The sequence below is a fragment of the Poecilia reticulata genome, chromosome 11, assembly GCF_904066995.2.
Source record: "Poecilia reticulata chromosome 11, P_reticulata-male-v2, whole genome shotgun sequence".
NCBI lineage: Eukaryota > Metazoa > Chordata > Actinopteri > Cyprinodontiformes > Poeciliidae > Poecilia > Poecilia reticulata.
In genome coordinates this window covers 9742930-9760388 of record NC_088840.1, presented here as the reverse complement: position 1 = coordinate 9760388, position 17459 = coordinate 9742930, and the positions used below count along the sequence as shown (strand labels likewise).

At 39.4% G+C, this 17459-nt stretch overlaps 1 protein-coding gene across 1 annotated transcript in view; it reads left to right on the top strand.

The window, feature by feature from the left end:
* The window catches only part of col8a2 (collagen, type VIII, alpha 2), a 49291-nt gene that overhangs the window by 22151 nt on the left and 9681 nt on the right, over positions 1-17459 (top strand). The gene's annotated exons all lie outside the window — the stretch shown is intronic.

Sequence of the window (17459 nt, the reverse complement as noted above, 5' to 3'; positions counted from 1 at the left end):
GGGTTTTATAGCAGTTGTACTCTCTTACCATTAAGTGTAAGGAACTATTAAATTTTAAAAGCTCATTAACAAGTTGGATTTGTTTTTGTCTCAATTTGAATTACTTCAACACTTCTTTATCTAGAGGACTCTGGTTTCCTATCTGATATGAAACATTGACCTTTTTTTCTATAGTATGACAGTACCAGACCTTCTTACTTCGAGGCATGTGATTCTGCATGAGCAAACTTCCAAATATATAATTATCTTTAACTCACAGCACTTTTTATTTTATTTTATTTTATTTTATGCTAAACGTTATTAGCGACCACAATTTATGTTGTTTTAGTATCAATACACCTCAGTCTCATGAAGTAAAGTTCGCTCCCATTGTGTGAATCTAATAATAGTGAGCTGAACACAAAGGGTCACTGCTTTAAACTTAACACCATGAATCTATTAATTTGGCTGCATTTTGAAATACAAATGATTAGGAAGCTTTGTCAACATACCGAGGCTGACCAAGTTGCTATGACAGTAAAGTTAGCGTTGACTTCAAGATTTAGCGCTGAGCAAGGAGGCTTTTTCACAGTTCTTAATCTTTCTGGACTTGTACACTAATTGTAAAAATGTAAGCTACTTCACACCCAAACATGATTATGGAACAAGGAACATTGATTCTTTAAAACTCAGTTTGAGATTTGTAAAAACCTTCAGCATTTTTAATATCTGTTGGAATTAGTGTAGAGTTAGACAAGCATAAAACTGAATTACATGACCTGGTCACACCTTGATTATAATGAAGAGTTAAGCCTTTACTCAGTTTATATAGATAAAAAAAAAATTTACCTTTAGATTTTTACAAGTACTATTAAGATTTTGTCTCATTCTCACGAAGCCATTATTGGATCTCATGACGTCGATGTATCGTGTTACGTTTCATAGGGAAGTATTGCAATAGGTCTTCTTTATTTGAACTGTGACATATTACCCTTAAGTGATTTAGCAGTGCAGTGTGAGCGTCATTTTATTTTTCTTCCACAGGAATATGGAATTTATTTAAAAACAATCACAAAAAGAATCCACAAAAAAAAAAAAAAACTTTTGGAGGATCTTTGTTTTTCGGAAAGAACTTGTAAAGTTCGGAAAGAACAGCACGCCACGTAATCCAGATGTCTCAGAGGCAATGCCCTATATTTAGACAACATGTGCACCTTGCACTGCCTGCGAAGACGGCAGCGCCGGTCTTCGTGTCTGTTTTCATTTAGTCGCCCTGGACGGGCTTTGTCTCTGCCGCTCGTCATCCACCCCCAGAGAAGCTTAGGTATCCAAGGATGTGTCTCGTCCCCCTGTCTGTTGTGTAAGTTTTATTCCTCTGTAATTCTCATATTCCTCCCACCAAGCCCTCCCGTCATCCTCCGCATGCCAAGCAGAGAGACAAAGACGCTGCTTCATCCCCCCCTTTTGGTATGGTGATTATCTAAGCGAGGGCCCGTGAATCTAAACTAACTGCAGACTCTGAAGAATGTCCCCTCCGTCTAGCTGGCAGCCCTGAGATAAACACATCTGATCTCGCGAATCACCTTTTAATGAACCATGAGATGCGTGCGGACTGATGGCGTCTCTTATCATAACCTCTCCAATCGGGCTCCATTATGTTAGACAGACAGACTCGAGCTCAATTAAGCCGCAGCGCATTCAGATCCCCACAGCGCAGAAACCTGCGACTCGCTTCTTCTCTTAACGGTCGATGTTATTCATCAAAATGATTTGGTTATTGATGAACCTGTCCTGGATGTGCTGCTTTGTTTATCCTTCTCAGGAGACTGGAAGTTGATCTCATTCAACGCTCCACAATAATCTAAATGATTACAATAAAGAAGTTTTTTTTTTCTTGTTGTAATCATAAACTCTTCTCTCAATCGTGTCATTCTGCAGAGCAAGCCAATGCATCTTCCAGTGTAAATTTATCTTATGGTTTTCGAATATCATTGTTCTTTTCTCATATTAAGTTTTAATAGTTTGTCTCGAACATTCAGACAGCGCGAATGACCTTACGGGTCATTGTTTGAATGATATAACTTTGGGAATTTTCCCCTCTCCGTGAACTTTCCCGTGCTGACAAGCCTTTCATCGTTACATCTCGTCTCGCTGCAACCGAGGCATTCCTCTGTTGTGTGTCTCTGATCACCACCTGATGACTGGATTGTGGAGATAAGAGACGAACAATGGGGAGATCTGGCTCTAATATGTATGTAATGGCTCAATGTAATCATCAGGAAAGAAAAACTGAACAGTAGAGTCATCTGAGATTGGTTGATTAAGAGAGACAGATCTTTCTTTTTCACCGGCAGCGTCAGATGATAGGAAGGAGGGAAAGCTGAGTTAACTCCTGTGTCTCAACAGCATCCTAATCTTGTCCTCCTACAATTTGCTCTTTGATTTCCTCGTCTTCTCCACCTCACTAAACAGAATTTCTTTTTCTTCACCTCCTTAAAGCTCCCGGTGAGACTGGTCATCTAGGACATGTGCGACTGATTGTTAACCAGTAGTAAGAAAAAAAAACTGTGATTTTCATTGAGATCATCCACGCTTGTCTAACTCGAGAGAAACCAGTCTTTATTTATTCAGTGTTGTTTTATTAGGTAGGTCTGTTGCGTTGGCCTGGAAGTCTGATATTCATCAAACTGACAAATTATTGCATTCTTGATGTAAAACCAACTTGCAGATTGAGGCAAAAGTAAATCATTTTGCAAATAGCTTACACAAGATATTCTTTCCAGAGGATTTTTAAAACAGCGAAACTGACTAGACGTTGTGGTGGTCTGTCTTAGCCTTTCTGTGGACTTAGGCTCGGTTTCCACCTGATTTTGTCTCGGTCTTGTAATTAAACATTGTGTATTGGTCAGCATGTCTCACCAAAACGTGGCGGACGTCGAGAAGACAAAACAGGAGTTGCCAAGAGCAAAATCTCTGCGTCACATGAACAAATATTATATTCAGTATCCCAAAAAAATCGGTCAGTGAGCAGACACATGGACCTGACAGATCCAAATGGATCATTTTCAAATTCGAGGCTCCCAGGACAAAGGCTATCAGAGGTTAGGGCCACATAAATGTAATTTTCAATATAAAGATGTGAGCTTAAATATTGTTTTATCAACCAAATCAAAGCAGGGTTTTTTTTGTCTGTATCCTGCCAAATTAAATCGATATAAAAAGATGCTCAGTATTATTAAATTTTAAGAAGTACTCATCAAATGCAGAGAGAGTTATTTATTAATACTTTTGACAATTTATTAATGTGTAGTTTTATCAATACATTCAGCCACAACCGGACCTCCGAGGACATTTGAGATCTTGAAGATGAAAATGATTTTGACGTCCCTGATCAGTTGAATGGTAGCTAAGAGCTTTTTGACTGTCAAGTTGTTGGTATTACGATATTATTTATAATATTAATAAATATTTAAAACTAGTAAATTTAAGGCATTTCATACCCCTTTTCCAGATGTTCCAGTAATTGTGACGGGCGCTCTCTATACAGTCACGCCTTAAAAAAACTCCCCACGTGAAGCGTAAACGTAGCGCTCACAGGCACACATGTACAGTGAGTTAAGGCCACAACTCAGCATAAAATCACAAGTTGATTCGGACAACATGTCTGACATACTCACATGAAGTAGAACTGGGCAATATCCCAGCCCTTCACTTGTCGTGAGCGTCTGACACTTCCCAGAGCTCCCAGCGCTGTGCGCTCTGACCCGTTGTGCTCTTTGGTGGCTTTCGCAGCCTTCATCGGACCAGACTCGCGCTCACTGCAGACAGCGCCCAAGGGACACATCAACTGGTTTTCTCACAGCTCTTACATGGCCCAGTGTGTACATTTCAGCAGCCAAATAGCCTTTTTTTTTTAAAATGTGTTCCATGTTTAAAAAAAAAAGCAGAATGGTTATGACTTGGAAGATGTAAAACTTTCACTTATCGCACACTCGCCCCACCGACTCTGGATTGCTTTTTTTTTTTTTTCCAGGACATTGCAGCCATTAAAATGGATGAGGTCAAACACCAGGAAATTCCTGTTTCTGAAGATAAAACCTTTTTTAAATTCACATCACATTCACAACACAATCCAACACAACACAATCCAGACATAACCTCTGCAAAACTATGCAATCATGCTCACACAGACACTGGGCTATGTTTGTACAGCCCAGCAGTGGATCCTGGGAGGCGTGAGGCCAGAACTGGCGGGGTCTCCTTACACAGCGGTCCGCCTCAGCCAGCAGCTAATAAAGGCTCGCATTGATCCCGATGGGTGGGGTGGGCCTTGGCACAGACCACAGTCGGAGGAAGCAATGTGCTGCACGCTGGTGGTCTGAGCGAAACGCATGTATGCGTGTCAGGGTATGAGGTGCTTTGTGTGTTCTTTTCAGCTGGCAGCGGCTGGAGATTTAAGTGAGTGATCAATCAAAGAAGGGCCAGTGAATTGTTAATGGGTCTTAAGTTGGATCCAAATTATCTAATGAACATCCAGCTGAAATTAAAGGTGATGAGGGAACAAGGGCTTTTCTTGAACGAACAGATCTCCCCCCCCCTGACGCTCCAGAGCACGCAGACACAAATCAAAAATAGGGACTGAAGAACCCCTGTCCTGACTCCAGATGCACTTCTGTGCTTTGACCTTAACGTTTAGATGGATGTGCTGCCAAAGCTCATTTGCACAAAGATTTCAATGCACTTATGCAAAGAAATATTTGTACAGAGCGCTATAGAATCCAAGGGTTAGCCTCAAGCGATCGCCCAGTTCTCTGACTTATCTCCTAGATTTATGGACGCCTTTCATGGCAGCTGGATTCTTGTAATATTTACAAAGTCATAATCCCAAGAGAATCTACCTCGCATGCTTTTGTGTAACAAAGCGTTCTGTGTGTCTGGTTAGTTTTATTGTCAAACAATGCACATTTGGAACAAGAGGAGAAAGGAGAAAAGGCAACACATTCGTCTTGTTTCACCCTTGGCAGGTAATGTGCTTGTTTGCTTTTTATCTTTTGGTACAGAATCACAATTGTGGTTCGTGACCAGCTGCTCAAGGTGGCTGACATTATTAGTGCTTTTGAAATAAACACACCCATTATCTCGATATTTAACTATCTACAGTTGGCAGTCTGTGGAAAGCAGCTGGTGAAGCCTTGGGCCTGTAATTTTGCTTTTGTTTCAGTGTTGGGTTTCACCACTTCTGAATTCATGTTGGCAATCACTGCTCGTGTTTTTGTATATCTGCACACAGTCTCAAGACCACTTGATGTATGGGGGATTGTAGGCATTGACTTGGGGTAAAATCCCCCAAACTATTGACATCCATTTTTTATGGTTATCTTAGGTGAGCTATGCCACCATTGAACCATGTATATAAAGGATATTATATATTTTCATATCCTTTATATACAACATGTTGTTGGAAGTCAGGCTTAATTATGTTTTTTGTTAACATCTTTACCTTTCCCTTTCGATTCAATTTTCACATTTTTTGCCACCTGATAGAATAAAATAGGTATAAAAGATGGATGGATGGATGGATGGATGGATGGATGGATGGATGGATGGATGGATGGATGGATGGATGGATGGATGGATGGATGGATGGATGGATGGATGGATGGATGGATGGATGGATGGATGGATGGATGGATGGATGGATGGATGGATGGATGATTTATTGGCCACTTTTCTCACTGTATGAGCACATTTATCACAACAATTTAAATACTTTTAGCCACATGACTTTAATCTAGAATCAAAAATGTTTACAGACAAACTATCAGTTTGGGCCTCAAGGAAGCAATCTTTATGTTTCTGTGCAAACTGTGATTCTTTCTGTAAACTTATTTAGCTGATGTGGCAGGTTTTGGCCAAAATTCACAATTATAGACAGATCTAGAGATTGGGGTTATAATACATGAGGAACTAGTACCGGCAACACGGTGACATGGTGAAGTTCTAGCTATTCACAACCATGGACAAGTGCAGATCAGAACAATTTTAAAAGTCTGATACATTTGAAGTGAAACAGAAAAGACATTTGGGTTGATTTTTGCTTAATTCTTCTTTGCAGCACAACTCTTTCGTAAAACTATCATTATATGTCCATATGATGTTTATGAGCCTTTGAAAATCAGTGGCAGTTTAATGTACCATTTCTAATTAATTAAGTCAGTTGTTCCTTTCAATGGCATTTTTTAAAGCTTCTTACTTAAATGACAACCCAGAAGTAATACTATGTCATTCTTGCTATATTAAATATTTTTGCTACCACACATCCTAGACTTCTCAAAATTGCCAATTAGAGATGTAATATAACAGAATGACTCAGTGTGGCATCAGTGCCAGAGAAGCCCATGTTGAAGCGTTCAGGCTGCAGCACAGTAGCCTTTAGCACAGAGGCATTTTGATTCTTTGGGGGGGGGATTTAACCGAGATTTCCTGCTCGTTATTAAATTTTAATCTCTCTTCTATGTCTCTTTTTCTCCATTTTGGACAGAAAAATAGGCTTTCCTCTGTGTTGTGCTGCCAGCCAACAGTGTCTGTATGTGTCCAATATGTGCATCTGCGTGGAAAGCCGTTTCAGCAGCGAGTCGAGGGAGCATGGGAAATGATTGGCAGAGGATGCATATTAAGTGGGAGATAAAGATCTAAAGCTTTTTTTCTCCTCTTTCCATCTCTGTTTCTGTTTTTCTGTTCAATGTCTCGCAGTGATTTCACATCTCCTTTATAATTTTTCCCTACTCCATCTAATGCTCAGGTCTTCCTCTAAACATCATTAAATGCTTTGGGCTTAAGCTTCAGGCACCAAGCTCAGTGTTTTCATGGAGAATAAACTTGGACAGATGCAGACTGCTAGTGATTTTAACTTTGTTTTTCCTACTTGGTTATTTGTCCCAGCTCTAGTGCAGCTTAAAATTGTTTCCCAGTTCTACCAAAAAAAAAAAAGAAGAGAGAATGGAACAATGGACAGTGTGTTATTGTTAGTCCTCTTTTTTTAGCCTTCTCTAGAACATGTCTCACCTTCAGCACACACATTCTTAATTGAACAAACACGCTCCACTCCCACAAGGACTTTGACCATTTCAAAGTTATTGAATAACTAAGACGAAATGCAAAACTGTTAATTCAAATTCTCCATTTGGTGAAAACTGTGGACAGTTTGCATGACAGCTTGCTTCAAACTTACGTGTTCATCACAACTAGAGTCCATGATTAAAAAGTCCATGATTCATTACTTTTGGGTAAAGTGCGATTAAAATGATGAGCCCCCGTCACATGTTGCCTTGTTCTATTTTCTGGTCTTGTTCTGTGGAAAACCTATTTCATGGGTCAGGATCAGACAACATGATGTCTGTACTGTCTGCCAGCTGATAACAAGAGCAGTTCTGTGTAAAACATTTGCCTGAGCTATGGTTCCAGGTAAATATTATATTGCTATGACAGAAACATGTGCACACATTGCTTCTTTTTTTACATTAAATGCTGAAAAAAAAGCAATCAGAATTTGTGTTTCTGACTTGTTACATTTCTGTCACAACGATTCTGGGGGCTTGTTCAGGATATGCTAGGAATGATAACACACCAGCATTTTCTACATCATTTTATGGAATAGAGGTCATAACTTTCTACATTTTCCTTCTCTTTCCTGACTCAACACAGAATATTGAATGTTCGTTGAGTACTGCATTGCACACTTTCTTAGTTTTTATTGAGTAAGATCATTCAGTGCTGAATCATTTAACATTTACTTTTGACGGATGGGCATAGTGTGGGTTGTAGGGGCATGTATATTAAGAGTTGCCATGCTTGTCTTATGTATGTTGCTCTTTTGGAATTAAAAGTTTGTGAATGAAGTGGTTCTAGAAAATTCTGGACATAATATGTCAGGGAGTTTCAAATGAACTACGCTGAAGTGATTTAGCAAATATCGCTTCAAATCACTCCAAATTCTGGAGTGATTTGGAAAACACAATCTTGCCTTTTATGTCTAAGTCGTACACGTTGAAGAATTTAAATGAGCTGACATACACATTCTTTCCCTTTCTGCTTTTCGAAGTTCTTCCCACTCCACCTTTTTGCTGGTACATCTAAATTAACTGCAGGAATAGAATCGCCGAGCGTTGCCCTTTTTGGCAGCGCACAATAAGAGCATTCACACCAGCAGCGGGCTGTGTGTGGAGAGCAGGACGCTTAAAGAAGAGAGAGGAGGAAATTGGAGAGGGGACTCGGGGGGTGGAAAGGCCCTGAATTTGCCAGAGGAGACCTGCATGGCACGACGAGAAGGCAATCATTCTGATTTACAGGAGATCGGATTCCTGGATGCCCTTGAAGTTTTCCCGCTGGTGAGGTGAGGTCATCTCCTCGGTGCCCTCTAACACACAGCTCCCTTCATAGCTAAGTCGTCCAGACATAAATCTGCATCGATGCATCGACTTCTTATTTTTCACTTGATGAGAAAAAAAAACAAATCAAAGAAAACTTAATGTCCGTTTTTGTGGAAGTTTGCCTGTGGCGTCCCGTCTCGAGTCAATGAAAGGCAGAATATTTATTGCCTTGGAAAGGTGGAAGCACAGAGGCCTTTATACGATTATTTTTCTACTATTTTTTCTCTCGATTACCTAATCAGGGGCTCGTATAGAGTTGAGGTGCACTGCTGGGGCAGGAGGAAATCTGCAGATGTCTGTGTTTACCTGGACCCACCACCTCCTGGATCACGGAGTAACTTTCCACGCCGTGCAAACTCAATCTGCAGAAAAGATGAGATGACAGAGCATGAACTGGCAACGCGACAGATATCAGTCAGGCGAATACAAAGAACTGGATGCCTCTTTGCTGGCCTGAAACATGTAATTGTGTAACATGTAACATGTGTGAGACCCCAGAGCTCCGGTATTGTTGTGTCAGTAATTTGCTTTACTTTGACTGCTTCACCTTTCATCCTGCGCTCAAACACTTTCATCTGTACAGCGCATCAGCCCCTATTTAATTATTAGCATGTCTGGTTCTGCGCTCAAATTTACTCCCCGCGGTATTAACGGCGTGCTCCGTCTAATGAAGTCATCGAGCAAATAACAACCTCGAATTTGACCTTCTCACATCTTTTCTCTTTCTGCAAACTTTCATCATTTTATACGCTTTACACCTCTCATTTTGTTACAGTTTTACTGCTCTATCAATTGACGTGAGCTCATACTTTTTTGAATGTCTCTTGACCTTTGTCTTTTTCTCACCTGCTAAATGACAGAAAAACACCAGGATGGTCCACATGTGTTATATATTTGAAGTCACATGGTTCTACTCATTTTACACATTTTGCTTCGTGTTAGGTGTTTATAGTCCGAATCAAAGTGAGTTGCAGAAGCAGGTATATGGAATCGAATTAATGTCAAAACTGCTGTCACACTTGAGTTTAGGCAACATGGGTTTAAATGTGAGAAAATTAAGGAAATCTTGTGAATCATACAATCTTAAGTTACATACGTATAACTTGCATAAAATGTAGTATAAAATGTAAAAAAATAAATAAATCTTGGTAATTGTGGGTATAAATTACTAATTTTGTCAAAATTGCTTTTGGCATTTAGGAAAGACAAAGAGTAATGTTTTAGTTCAACATAAGAAAGCCTAACATGTTGCACTTTGACACTACACCTGGAAATAAAGTTGCTTTATTAGCATCTGATTAGCTAAAGTTAAAACCTGCATGCAATTTGTGCTTAATTTGGGACAACCTGACATTCCCAGACAAATCAGAGTTGCTCTGAAATCATCCTAGTTCCCTTTTGATTTTCCTATCAAGACCCCTCTGGATGTTAGAACACCGACCTTCATCCAATCAGACTAAACATGGCATGTGACTTAAAAACGAGTGTGGAAAAGAAAAAAAAAAAAAATCTGATGATGAATTTTGACAGACACATTCTGCCAGAGGAAATAAACATGAGCTCTGAAAGTATTTGATATCCGAGGCTAGTTTTGGCATATTTTGAAGCAGAGACATTGGATATTGTTCTGGTTGGTTGGTTGGTTGTCTTGGTGGCATCCCAGCATACACATGCACGCACACAATAACTGAGAACAGACTTATGTCTTCTTGTTAGATTTAGGTAATAAAGCTACTTGGATGGGATTAAAACCTAATATTTCAAAAATAATTGAAAAAGGTAAGGAAAAAAGAAAAAAAAATGAAGCGGTTTCATATGCTTTGAATGTTATTGCAAGTCATTAAATTCATCTTTGAATGAATGAACCACCCATGGAACTGTTTTTGGAACAGAGGACAGTCTCAGAAAAGCAAAAAGGAGCTTTTTAATGTACCCTATGACATATCCTACTTCAGTTTGCTTTACAATATGCCTTACTTTTACTTCAGTTTACTTAACTAATGATTTAAGGGAAACAAAACCGCTTTAGGCAGGAGATTTTTTTTTTTTTTTTTTTGCTTGCAGAGGGGGAAAAAAACGACAGTTTTTCCTGAACAGCAACCAAACAAAACCTGAAATTTACCACTGCCACCTAAAATAACAGATGTTAATTTCTCATTATGCACGCAGATTTTTGGCCACATTCGCACGCAATCGTGGTCGTATTATGGTCATTCTGTTCCTCTGGTGATTATTTTATAATGTGGAGAAATATGCCTTGGATTCAAAGACACAGGGACTGTGACCACAGCTCAAATAATATACCACGATCCGACACCTCCAAGTGCTCATCAGGCTGAGGGAAGAATTACCTCATTGAAAGGAGGCAGGCTCCAAATAAAACCTCAAAAATACTCAGTTTTCAGGTTATAGACTTTTCTCCTTTCTGTTTATCATATTATTGCGGGGGGGGGGGGTTTAAATACACAAGTCTTTCAGGTAAAAGCAGAGCTGACTGCCACAAGATTAATTCACCTTTAATTTGTACCTACTATGATAACATTTTGTGCTGCAACTAATGACTTCATATAATGGATATTTAATTTACTCATAACTTACTGTAAAGAAATGTGGTTATATTTTAATTTGACTTGTTTCATATTCTGTCAAGTCCCATCCAAGTTGTCCATCAGAAATATAAGTGATTGAAATAGGAGGGAACACAACCTCTGAAAAACAAAAATCATACACAGTTAATTTAACTCATTGCAGACATTTAGTTGTTATGGGTCCATAAATGATCAAAATCCTTCATTACTGAGACAAATGACATGATACACAAAAGGCCTTCTCGGAAGTGTTTGTGTGCATTGCAGTTTATTTACAGGAAGAGCACAGAAGGATGTTGAAAGTGGAAGTGTGTACAGAGACAGGCAAAAGAAAAGAAAACCGGATTTGAAAAAAAATTGTACTGAAGGCTGATTCCCATAAAAAGCTAAACTAAACCTGTCTCCTAATTAGCACCTTTTTAGAAGAAACGAAAATCACATACTGTATGTGACAGATGAGAAAAAAATAAGAAAAATTGGTTCTAAATCACAAATTTCAAATCATTCCAGAGATTGTTTGACGGTAATGAGATCCAGTCCAAAAGCTGTTAACACTGAGAGATGACATTCATTATTCCTACAAAATGCAATTATCCGTCATTCAAAGCTAGGTTTGGTGATGACAAAGTTATTTTTTGTTGTTTAAGGAATGAAAAATGCATCCCACCGCAGACCATAATGTTGCAAAAGCGCAATTCAGACACGTCAGCTTGATGGTATGGCCAGCAAGCAGTCTGGGGGTTTTGATGGTTGGAATTCAAAATGAACACGATCTTAGAACAAGATGTTTTTCTGCAAAATTTACAGTGCTTCGCAAGAATTCAACATTTCCACATTTTGTCATGTCACAACCACAAAAAATGTATGCATTTTTACCAAAACATGATACGATATGCCAACACAAGTCAAACATCTTTGGTGAAAGAGAAGGAAAAAAATCTAACTTTACTTTTCAAATCCTTTTCAAATGAAATCCTAAAAGAAAATTGCATTTGTATTTAGACAGAATCACCTTTCGCTGCTGAACAGCTGAACTTGTTTTGGCCTAAGTCGCGACTTCTTTCCTGCTCTTCCGTAACCCTGGTCAGATTGGACAGTGTCTCCGCATAGAATTTTTATATCTTCACGGAAGAATTTCATTTATCAACTCTATTTACTAATTACGTGACCTCTGGAGTGATTTACCAAATTATTTAACACAATGTGCATCTTTGGTACGATGCAGACCATTTGTTTCATTCTGTTGTGGAAATGCTATGCAGATATTGCATGAAAACACATGTAAAACAGCTAAAACTATGTATTTTTATGACCTTTATGTTTAGCTTTTGGCCTACGGTATCAAGAGCCATTTTTGCAGGGTCCAATTAATTAATTAATCCATAGCTGCAGGTTGCAGAGTACTGCTTTATGCCAATGAAATACTTTGAAGTTGGAATTTACAGATATGAAAATGTTTATGTGGTGTTAATATGTTATTGTATCTTTTGTGTGAGATGTTCATTGTTCATTCACTGCAGATTGAATATGTTTTTTTTTCAACGGTAAAAGTCAGAACTCATAGCATTTAAGCTGCCACAAAAGCCAAAAGATGTGTCAAATTACTAGTTATGTTATTCTTCAAGTTTCTACACTTGAGCCTAAAAAAGCAATTAAGTTAAAGTTCAAAGATCTTTTTAAGACATGTTTTTAAAAGACAGAATGTTCGATGTTGCTACAAGATAAAAAAATAAAAAAAAGTTTGTGTCATGTCTGGGATTTTCTTTTCTACAAGATAAAACAGCTGAGTAAACATCCTCCAGAAGTGGTGATTTCATGTTTTCTTGCCAGCAGTTGTGCAGACGTTTGAGCCCCTTTTTAAGTTTAAAGGCTTTTCTTGGCATCGTGCACGTGTGCTTGCCTTCTTAGTGAAAATATTTAGAACCTGTAAATGCTGTTATGTCTAGACTGAGCCAGTGCTCTCTCTCTTTATGCGTGTGAAAACGGCTCCCTCCACCTCTCTTGGTTTGCATGAGATATGTGCAAAGAGAGGGAAAGTTTGGTGAAAGAAGGTGGCTGTGGTTGAGAAGCCGCCTGCCAGCCGTGTGGGTTCATGGTTGAGTTAGAATTCATTATGGTTACCGCTGTGGCTGAGGTTTATCAGAATTGGATGAATCAGCCGAAAGTTTTGTCAGAATTAACGTTTGGTTCTCTCCGAGGTCTGTGGTTGGAACCAAAACTATTCGAGCACCGCTCGACCCGATTGTCGTATTCCGTGTTTTTTGTAAAAGTTGACCTCACGCAACGTCGAGGTGCCGACCCCTCCCGCCTGCGCAGGCTCGTAACAAGCGCCTCCTCTTCCTGACCGTGACGCCAAATCCTCACGCTCGGGGTTTATCTGTAATCTCTCTGTGGCACGTGGTTTGGGAAACGTCTGGCAGTCTGCACCGGCACATGTACGGCTTAGGGGTTAAACGTAGGCCCTGCTCGTCGGGTCAAACCTCTCCGCCGCTGTTCGTTGCATTAGTGGGTAGACGGCGCAGTGAGTGCTTGGCTTCAGTCGTCGGGGTTGTCTGCGTCTCTCTGGCATGTCAGCTCAGTCCTCTTGAGGTGCTGCTAAATTACAGTTTGGACGCTGCAGCTCATTCTTCGGTAGTCATTGCAGCCCTCCTGAGCTTTTTAAGACATTGCACCAGAGCCGTATAACTCACGTTCATGAAAGGTGATAATTGCAGGCATCACGTCAATGTCAGGTGGTTTCTAGATATAGGTCTGTGAGGTTTACTGAACAAGTAGAAGTTTATCTTCAACCTTTGATGGTCTACTGCAATATTTTGGAGTACACTGTGGCCGTTTTATTTTTTCTCACATATTGAAGTAAATATCTCTTGAACTTATCCATACTTTCTCATGTTACGGTGACAAGCCCCAAAGTATTTCATTTGGATTTTGTGTGACAAACCAACAGAGTTGTTTCATAAAAAAGATAAAATAGACATTTCTTTTTAGTTCCCTTCACTCTGACACAGAACAAAATCCAGTGCCACCAATTAACAGACTGCTGATCTCTATGACCAATATGTGAAACACTTTAAAGAGCAAAAAACAATATTGGACATCACCCTGAACACAACTTCTCAAATAAAAAATGTTTTAATACCATGCTGTAGGGATGTTTATCTTCAGCAGGCTGTTACAGGTCAGGAATGGTGGGAGAAAGGGTTTAAAAAAAGACATTTTGGGCTGGGGTGGAGTTTTGCCTATAAATTGCCAGTCATGCCTTTGGCCATAGGCCATATAGGCAGCTGCCCAGAGCAGCATTAGAAATGACCTCCTGTGATTTTGATTGCTTAGAGATTGGCTGAAGGTGGGTCTCGCCCATTGCACTGTTTATGTAAGAATCACCACCGAGCAGAGATATAAATCAATGGCTCTTATCAAGGCATTTTCATGAGCCAGAGTCATATTTCTAACCCAGGAAAACAGGAAGTTCCTACACCTCAGATGAACAAAATGAATGAAAATAATGAATTATCAAAAAAAAAAAAAAAGAAAGGAAAAAAGTGATGCCAATGTTGTAACACAAGTGATTTGGTACAACAACAAAAAAACTAAGATTTTTTTAACACATTTTTTTTCCAGAACATTTCAATGCATTGAAATTCTTCTTTGTCTATAAGGTTTGAGGACACTGTATTTCTCTAGAGTTCAACTCTTTTGCTTGCAAAACAGCGGGCATTCAGACCTGCCTCTTAAATTACTGCGCATTTGCGCTGAAACCACAGACCCCCACACCAGACAAGCTTCCTTGCCAGCCAGCCAGAAAGTCGGCCAGCCACCAAACACTGTCTCACTAATACTGTCTGCCTTCCCTTATTTATTTTTCTTAACATCTCTTCTTTCTTTGCATTCCTCGTGTTTCCTTTGAGTGAAGATCTGTAGTCTCCCAAATGCATAAACAAACACAAGCTACAGATATTTATGATGAATCTCAAATAAACAGCTGGAGGAATTCCTTGGTAAATGGCCGTAAATCAAGAATTTGGGCTATCTAGCTTTAGTTCCCAAAAGAAATCGCAGACTTCAGGCTAATCTCAGCACATGTGGTGCCAATGAACACACCTCTTTTCCTAAGTGCTTGTGATTTAAAGCGTGCTATGTATTCCCAAATTACTTCCAATCCTGTTGCCAATTAACCATTTTGTGTAATGACATGTAATTGTCAAATTAGAAGATGTCAACTTATGTTCATGTGAATGCTTTGCCTCGGAGCAAAAGTTTCATTGCGCAAACTTTTCATTGCGCAAACTTTTCTCTCCCGTGCTGAGAGGAAAACAAGCAAGTGACAACCACAAACGCTGTGGAAGTAACCGTCTCGCAATTACTTGAGGGGAAAAAGAGCCTTTTCCCCCACTATAAATTACCCAATTTCATAGAAAGAGAAACATGATGCTGCTACTGCACACACGTGTCCTGACATACACGTAAACTGTGAAGGAATGTTGTGACAAGTATAGAGTGGTGTGAAAAACGTACTTGTATGAGTGGAACCTTTTCACATTTTGTCACATTACAGCTGTAAACCTCGGTGTGTTTTGATTGGGACTTTATGTAGAAGAACAACAAAGGCAGAGCATCGTCTTTAAAAATATGTTTTCTTCATTATTTTTGCAAAGAAAACTCTTAAAGGATGCTCTTGTCTAATTTTGCAACACATACCTATTTGGACTTAGTCCTGGGCTTTGACTGGGCCGTTGTACGACGTGAGTACACTTTGATCCAAATCGTTTTGTTGTAGGTCTGACTGAGTGTTGAGTGTTATCATCCCAGTGGAAGATAGACTTCCATCCCAGCGACAGGTTTAGAAATCCTCAGATCATGATGCTACCACCACCATGTTTCAAAGTGGGGACGGTGCGTTGAGTGAGATGTCCAATGTTAGTATTCTTGTACGCATAGCATTTTGCATATTTGCTGGAGTATTTAATTTTGGCCTAATATGATCTGAGCACCTTCCGTCAGATGTTTGGTGAGTCAAATTATAAGTGTCAAACTTAAATTTTTGACTGTCACGACTTCCTGTTAGCATTATTTTTTCTTCTTGTGATTTCCAGCAGCACTCAATGAATCTTTTATTCAAGGCGATTACTAGACTGGTTTATTGTATTTGTTGTGTACCTTCACCAAAACATGTTAGAACGCTTTGTGTTTCTCCTTAATTTTGTCTTTTCCACTTAAATATTCAGCACCTGTCTTTTGCAAACTTGTTATACGGTGCTGTAAAAGTACAGCACAGCTGCGTGCTAATTGCCTCAATAAACCTCTATGTAAAAATGTTTGCTATGCAATAAAAATTAACCACATTTACAGAATTTCCTTGCCTAATAAAGTGGTGATTTGGTTGGCATTTATAAGCAGTTAGTCTGAGCCTCAAAATACATTTTGCATTCCAAATCATTAAAAACCTAACTCCTTAGTCCAAATAGGGCTTAACAGCTTGGGGGTAGAGTTGGATTGGGAATGCATCTTGGATTTGCAGGTTGAATCCAGTTGCACACACTTAACATTGCATGTTTTTTAAGACCAAAAACATGCCAAGTGTCCTCAGGTGGTTTTCCTGTTAACATAGGGCCATGGCTGTAAAAATATTTGGCCAAAGGCAATGTGGCCGTCTTTACCTGAGGTTAATTTGAGTTGACAGAAATGTATACTGTGGGATGCCTAAGATTATAAAGATCTAAAGTTGTCCCCGTTGAAAGGTTCAGTTAGAAAAATAAAAATAAAAGCATGCTGCTGCTAACATAAGCTACATACCGAATGGAAAGGAGTCTGTGTAAAAATATTTGAGCTTGAAACTTAGGGAATTAGAAACATGGCAGTCATGATATAAAGCTCCACAGCCACCACACATTTCACGGCATCTATTTTCCAATGACCCAGATTACATTGCAATCTTTTGAAGTGGTTTTTAATAGTAGTTTACCAAACTTTCTTATTTTCTGAAAACACAATCCAGTTTTTGGATTGTGTTTCCAAGCATGTTATTACTAGTATCCAATGCCACCTTTACACAGAGCTGCTTTTCGGTGAAACCAAAACATTTTTGTTGAGATCCAGCCACTCGTTTACACGTCTCCACTGACTGGACTCTCTGACACCGGCACTTTTTGAAGCCCACTCTGAGTGGGAGTTTTTGGGAAGCCCCCCGTGGAGGTGCGAAGAACTCCGCAGATGTGAAAGCACACAAACGCTGCAAACGCTGCAGAGTTTGTTCTACATATGCAAGAACAAACTCAAGTAAAACAATGGCGGATTGCATTGTGTTTTATGTGCTACTTAACCTATTCAGACTAACATAACATTTGCTACGAAATGTGTATGTGTTGCATGAGCACTTGGTTCATTGTAGATGGGTTACCGTTATATGAGGTACAAGTTAGTGAGGTGGAAGCTAAGGTATCAAAAGCACATGCTTGCTTCCACA